Below are 8,130 nucleotides of genomic sequence, written 5' to 3' on the forward strand. Positions count from 1 at the left end.
CTAATGTCTTTGATCCAGGAGAGGATCATGAGGATTCTTCTGAAAATGAAAAAGAAAATACTTCTGATGTCCCTAGGGAACTAGAGACTGAAAATAACCAGCAAGGACAAGTTCCTACTGATTATTTGTTGTCCAGGGATAGAACTAGGAGGCAAATAAGACCTCCTAGCAGATTTGCACATGCTGATATTATTGCTTTTGCTTTGCAGGTTGCTGATTTGATGGAACAAGACGAACCAAAAACCTACATGGAGGCAATGAAGACAAGTACTTGGAAGGAATGGCATGCAGCAATGGAGGATGAAATGGATTCACTGATTAAGAACCAGACGTGGCTCTTAGTGGACAGACCTCAACATAAACGGGTAATTGGATGTAAGTGGGTTTTCAAAAGAAAACCTGTCGTCCCTGGTGTAGAAGGATCAAGGTATAAAGCTAGGGTGGTAGCCAAAGGCTATGCCCAAGTGGAGGGAGTAGATTATAATGAAATTTTTTCTCCTGTAGTTAAACACACTTCTATTAGACTTCTTTTATCTGCTGTTGCTACTTTCAATTTAGAATCAGAACAGCTAGATGTTAAAACTGCCTTTTTGCATGGTAATTTAGAGGAGCAAATTTTTATACAGCAGCCTGACGGTTTCATAAAGAAAGGCTCCAAAGACAAAGTCTGCCTTCTTAGGAAATCCTTGTACGACCTGAAACAATCACCTAGGCAATGGTACAAGAGATTATATGACTCTGTGATATCACAAGGTTTCAATAGGTGTAGTTATGATCATTGTGTTTATTACTTGAATGTTGATGATGATAGCTATGTTTACTTGCTTATCTATGTTGATGATATGCTCATTGTTTCTCATAACATAGATAATATTAATAAGCTAAAGGAAATGTTGAAAAAGGAATTTGATATGAAAATCTTAGGCCCTGCTAGAAGAATTTTAGGCATAGATATTTTTAGAGATAGAGATGCAAGAATGCTGTCTTTGTCTCAATCACACTATGTGAAAAAGATTTTAAAACTATTTGCTATGCATTTGTCCAAGCCTGTGAACACTCCTTTAGCTGCTCATTTTCGTTTGAAACCTGTATGTGGTGAATTGGATGAAACAAAATCTGTTTACATGCAAAAGGTGCCTTATTCAAATGCTATAGGAAGTCTAATGTATGCTATGATAGGCACTAGGCCTGATATTGCTCATGGAGTGAGTGTGGTGAGCAGATTTATGTCTAAACCAAATAGAAAACATTGGAATGCAGTAAAATGGATCTTTAGATACTTAAATGGATCTTGTGATAATTGTTTAAATTTTACTGCTAATGATTCTAACCTGTTTGGTGTAAGAGGATACTGTGATGCAGACTATGCAGCTGATCTGGATAAGAGAAGATCAGTGATTGGCTATGTCTTTACTGTTGGAGGGAATGTGGTTAACTGGAAATCAAATCTCCAGCATGTGGTGGCCCTCTGAACAACTGAATCATAATATATTGCACTGACTGAGGCAATCAAAGAAGCCTTATGGCTTAAAGGTATTGTATCAGAATTGGGACTTGGTAAGAATGTTCCCAAGGTTTTTTGTGACTCACAAAGTGCTATTCACTTATCCAAAAATGGTGCCTTTCATGAAAGGACCAAACACATAGATGTTAGGTTGCACTTTATTAGAGACATTATCTCTAATGAGCAGGTTGAGGTGGAGAAGGTCTCCACTTCATGGAACCCTGCTGACATTTTCACCAAGTCCGTTCCTGCAAACAAGTTTAAGGATGCCTTAAGCTTGTTGAAGGTTCTGGGTCAATCTTGTTGAGAATATATGATCAGGGAGGCTATCTCCATTCACTGGTACTTGCATGCTACCTTGTGAGAATAAGGTGGAGTTTGTTATATATGCATTGAGTATTCCCATAAGTAGCCTTATAGTATATTCTGTTATGCATATTAGTTAGGGGGCATTTAAGTCTTTTTGTTATAACATAATTGAAACGCTGCGTTCCTTTCTTTTATAATAGTTAATAAACATGTGCAGCATTTTTTCCATTCAGAATCGTTTTTGCTCTCTCACTTTCACGATATTCATTTACTTTGGTTCCCTTGTGAAGCTTTGCTAGGGTTTTTCAATCGAAACCCATTGTGACCAATTCGATCTTGCTTCTTGCTATTTTCTGGACTGGTTCTCTTCTGTTTGTTCTTGTGGCTGTGATTGCAGGTTCCAATCGACTGATTGGTGGTGTTCTTGAAGAGGACAAATTCAGGGTTGGTTCGGTCTAGGAGCTCCACGCGGTGCTAGAGGAGGATTCTCTTGTGTTGTGGATTTCTGGTAACCTGAGCATGTGCACGTGTGATTTGGTATACTGTTGTGTTTGTAATAGCAGGACAGTGACTGATTTCTTGATTTGGTCCGTGTAATATTTGGGGCTTTAGGGTTTTCTGTGGGGCTTTGGTTATAAGCTGGAACTGAATATTGTGTATCATGTTCTTTCTTGATTTACTTAGTGCAAGTGCCAGGGAGTGGTCTCCCTAATTGATCCTTAACGTAGGAAACTTGGTAACACAAGTTTCTGAACAAGTAAAAATCCCGTGTGTGATTTTTCTCTCCTTACTCTTTTTTCCTGTTTAAAGAAATAAAAGAAAACCAGAAATTTCTCCACTGTAATTTCAACAGCTTTTTTATTTGTTAAGGACTAAAGCGAGCATTGTGAAATTTGTTGAGGACCAAAAAAATGTATTTACTCAAATTTCTTTCTCACTTTATTCTCATTTCTCTCTCTTAAATTCTTCTCTCTCCTGGAGAGGGGTAAATGAAGAATAATATTACCTTTTTTAATGAGGAAAACTACTCTCATGTTATTGTAGATAAATTTTCTTTCTTACACACCCATCGAATTTTATGTAATTCTATTTTTTATTTTTTATTTTTTATAAGTGGGTGGATCTCACCCATAATTGTGTCTATGATAGGAGAGAACTATTCTCCTTCAACATAAGATTAATAAAGTCTTCTTTAATAATATCATTTTTATTAGATAAAATCACGTGTTCCTCTCATTAAAATAATACAGGCCCGTTTTATATTAGATGAAACCAAATAAGGTTTCAACTAATAATAAATAAAGTATTAAAAAGAGTGTCAAAGAAATTCTTCCTAAACTATCGGATGGAAATGTGGTATTAGAGTTGATGGTGTATATATTCGAGGAGGAAAATGTTAAAATTTTATAATATGAGTAATAAAGTATGCTAAATATCCTTGGATTAACTTATTTTAAAATTTTATAATTTTTATTTATAATTTTATAAAAGATCTTTTAAAAAAATAATTATTTCCCTTAAATTAATCATCATTGAATTTACAATAAATAAATGTCATATAATTTCAAAAGAGTCATATAAACAATGATATCCATAAACTTTACCAATCAATTCTATTGAAGGAGAGAGGAAGGGCCACAGAAAAGGAGAGGATAAGTCATTAAGGAGGACATAATTGTGACGAAATAAATCGCATACTTGTTACTTGATCATTTTCTCATTTTATACAAATGGAAAGTAACAAATTATTAATTAGATAGAAGCATATAAAACATTATCGTAATAATTCAATCTAATCATAACCTGAAGTCAAACTAATCCTAATATGATCCTACTAATTTTTTTCCTGATCCTAATCTAATATTGCATGGGCTTGGCATCCTTAAATCTCATAATCCAGCAAATGAGTAGGCTTTTTGATCAGTCATTTGGGTTTCAAAGGAATTGGGCTCACTACATTCTCCAGCCCACGAAGAAAGATATTGTCCCCAAGGTCATGGCCCACTTGAAAAGCTTTCGCCAAGTTAGGTAAATGGACGCTCCTGACATGATTAGTGTCCTGGTGATGGATGGCTGAGATGGCTTGGCTCAGGACTGTGAGAGTGGATGAGAAAAGATATGGGGTAGTCAAATAGTGTGCTCGTAAGGTAGTCAACATCTGCTCAAGATGTGTAAGATGTGCTTCCATGGAAGGACTAAAGATAAAAATATCATTAAAAAAATGACAACAAATTAGTGTAGGGATGCAGCAAAAACTTCGTTCATGGTTGCTTGAAAAGATGATGGCGCATTTGATAACTCAAAGGGCATAACCAAAAACTTAAAAGTGTTCATCGTGTGTTCCAAAGGCTATTTTGTAGATATTGTGTGGGTGCATGATAGCCAGAGCACAAAACTAGTTTAGAAAAAAACATGTGCACCATGTAGTTCATCTAGTTATTTGTCCGCTACAGGAATAGGAAACTGATCTGATTTACAACAGGATTTAAGGCTCGATAATTAAGACACAGTGTCATGTATCGTCCTTCTTTTTGGCCAAGAGAACTAGGGAACTAAATGGAGAGTGTCTGGGATGTATAATACTGACAATCTGTTGGGTTTAAGTATGCTCTTTTCACTTAAGCCCAATAGCTTTATTGAGAGTGAGCCCAAAGACTAATTCCAACCCATGAAGCTAAGGGTTAGTTTTGGATTGGGCAGGTATATAAGCATATTTTTCTCCCTTTTGCCTCTGAAGGTTACAGACATCAGAAACACAAAGAGGCAGACGTTCATCATCTGAACGGTTGCCCACACGACCACCTGATCCCCTTTGAGTCATAGCCTGGAAGATCAACCGTAGAGCGGAATTGCGACCGTTCGTGGTGCGTTGCTGCAGATCGTGAGGCTTGAGGAGGAGAACAGAACGTGAGAAATTGTCACGCTCGTTGCTTCATCTCAGGTAATCAAAGAGGTGTTCTTCATTCCTCATCACATCGGTACGATGCGCTTCCGCGTTTCTGATGATATACCTTCAATTGGTATCAGAGCCGGATTGTGATGGGGATTTAGATCAGCTTTGATTTATTGATTTATTTTTGTGATTTTGAAAATATGGCACCTTTATTCTGTATCTGTTATTACAACTCATGTTTTAATTCTTTATAGTTCATTTTCATAAAAGTTTAGATTTTAATCGGTAAAAATACTTTAATCCATGGTTAGGGTCTCTCGTGTATTTCTCGATTTATAACAAGGAGTCTAATCCCATATGATTAGGTTTCCTCCTTGCTTTTTTTTTTTTTTTTTTGGAATTTTTGTGTATTTTTCAATATTTTGTAAAATTTCAAGATCGAGAAACCGCGAGGAAGATGCGCAGTCCGCACTGTCAGAGACTTTTCGAGGACTTCCCGATCTCAGAACAGAGCGATCTATATATGGTTGGAAAGAGGACGGAAAGACGAACGCAAAGGTGGGTGGATCGCCACCATCGGAGACTCCACGCTCCGCCACGCGCCTCCACAAGATGCTGAGAGTGGCCGCTGTAACACCCTGTGTATACCCGGAATATTAACATTACATCGTATTAAGCGGTGCTTAATTAAAAATGCGGAATATTCTTTTTCTTTTCAATTATGACGTCATTATCAATTACCAACTTGATTACTTAATCAATTTCATAAAATAACGCCTGTATGTAAATTGCACTAAGACATCTACTGAAATACCTCAATATATAGATAAAGTGTGTATCTAAATCACGGTATTACATCAAGTAATCCGGACAATATCCTGATACATTATTACAACTCCAAAAGACTCAAGACATAAAAAATACTATGTGTCATGGACAATCCCCATGCTCACCAAATAGACATAGTAAACAACAATCTCAACATAAAACTCCAAAATCATAACTGAAGCTATAAGCATATAAACAGCATGCAAATCCAGCATCCAATCATGGCAGCATAAAATAATAGCACTCTAACTCAGCTCCGGCCTCCTGCCACCTGAGGTCTCAACATTACCTGACCCTGAAATAAGCATTCCCCAAACGTGGGGTGAGATCTCTAAACTAGAAATCTCAGTAAGACAAGGGGTCCTCAAGGATCTTCCACCCCAAGCTCACTTACATGTGCAATATAAGTTCAAAAAGCATTTATATCATTATCAGTTCCAAAACTATGTAGCGCAACAGATATCTATGACATGTGTGTAATCACTATCTACTGGCCAGAGAAATGTAGGAATACGTCTATTCCCTACATGTAGTACAAGGAACACCGCTTGCACCTCACCCACAGCCTCACCCTCTTGTATGTTCTACATACTCAGGCTTACCGTATAGGTGGAACACCTCCATGCATATCAACAAGGCACTAACATATAATAGCTCAACAGCATTTCCAAAACATCAAAAGCATGTAACACAGCATGCATATACCATATCCCCATGGGACATGGTGGAACCACAACGTGGCTAAACCGAGGACACGAAAGCTTACCTCTAAGCTAGTTATCCAATGCCACAAGCTCAAAGTCCAATCACAATCTGATATGGACCAAACATAAATCAATAACATGTACCACATGTATACAAATTAAAGACAACACCTTTTCATTACGTTTTCAAGTCTTAAAGCTTCTAACAAAGCCACAAGCCCTAAATTCCATGATTCTGGCTTAATCCATTAAATACAGAAGTTCAACTTCATCAAACTAGGATCCACAAACCCCCAATAGCCTACTGTACACACAGCACAGCTGCTGTTCTGCGAAGTCCCATAATATTCGGATATCTCACTGTCCATATCCGGATATGCAATATCCGGATATATAGATTCACATATCCGGATATCCAATATCCGGATATCCCAAAACCATGTATCCGGATATCAAATATCCGGATATCAGTTCGACAAATATCCGGATATCTCACGACAGAATGCAGTTTCTGCATTTTTGTGGAGATACCCCTTAAAGGTTCATTTTTTACCGATTTTAAACACCTAATCATGCATTTCTAGATGTGTTAAGCCTCACCCAACAACAAGTTATCATCTTTTAACCTTAACATGCATCAAGCTACCATTTTTAAGCCTTAAAACTCAAGTTAAAGGTTGATATATATACCAAAGCTCAAAAACAGCAAATGGAGATGCTCTTAGAGCTCACAATCAGACTCAAGCTACTGTCACAAGAGGATGCACGAAAATGAACACAAGATGACTCTTTTACTCAACAAGAAGACACCTTGAAGCTGCCCACAAAAGGTCACACCCCTCAAGAACAGCAAACACAGCTCTTCAAACTCCCTCACACAGGTTCTCTAACTCAGAAACACCACCCCAATGTAGTCCCAAGGCCAACCCTCACCCTCACCAAGTGTTTAAATGGAAGAACAAGCATCAAAGGTGAATGCTTGCTCAAGAAATGGTGAAGAAGGCAAGGAAAGAGTGTTTTCTGGTCAGCCTCCAAGTTACTCACGTAGAGAAATCTGATCCTAGGGTTTTGTGTCCATAATGGGAGTATTTATAGCCCAAACACACTTAAACACACAGTATTAACTTTAATTGCTACGCTTAGCATTTTAATCCCAAACTTTGGATTCTGAAACTACATAATTTTCTAAGAATTATCATATTTTTCTTATATTTTTCTGAGCACCTTTCCGGTACGCGCTTTTCAAAGCCAGTATCGGTTTCTAGCACCAGTTCTCATTATTTGGACTTGAAACTCGTTTTACAAGTCCTACTTGTTATTCTAGTAATTATCATGCACTTACTTTAATTTTCTGGGATACTTTTTCGGTACACATTTATACCGACTTGCAGAACCGGTATCTGCACTTTTCTTCCGAAAAGCGACTTTCAGCATTCTTAATCACTTATTATGATTATTAAGCCTCATAAATAATTATTAGGGTCAATTATAGAATCATTTCTTATTTTTGCATAATTAATTAATTAAATACCTTAATTAACGGTGCGGGTTCTTACAGCCGCCACTCTCCGGCAAAGAATTGGAGAGTGAGGGAGCGTCCGGCCACCTTTTTGGGTGTTTCCGGCGGCGGTGCACTCGTCTCTATGTGGCGGTCCTTCCCCTGGAGTTTCGGACTGAGTTGAGTTCGGGTGACGGCGCGGCAGACCTGACGGCTAGGGTTCCTCTTTCGCGTCCTAGGGTTTCTCGCCAAAGGATTGAGTCTTTGGACTTTTGGGCCAATGGAAACCCTAAAGGGGCTTGAGACAGATACTATGGGCTAGGCGAAAGTTGAATTCCAAAGTTATAATTTTTTATTTTTATTTTTATATTTTATTTAAAATAGGAATGCCATG

Source organism: Gastrolobium bilobum, unplaced genomic scaffold, assembly GCF_033153095.1.
Source record: "Gastrolobium bilobum isolate Gb01-03AN ecotype WA unplaced genomic scaffold, APGP_CSIRO_Gbil_v1 utg7360, whole genome shotgun sequence".
NCBI classification, from domain to species: domain Eukaryota; kingdom Viridiplantae; phylum Streptophyta; class Magnoliopsida; order Fabales; family Fabaceae; genus Gastrolobium; species Gastrolobium bilobum.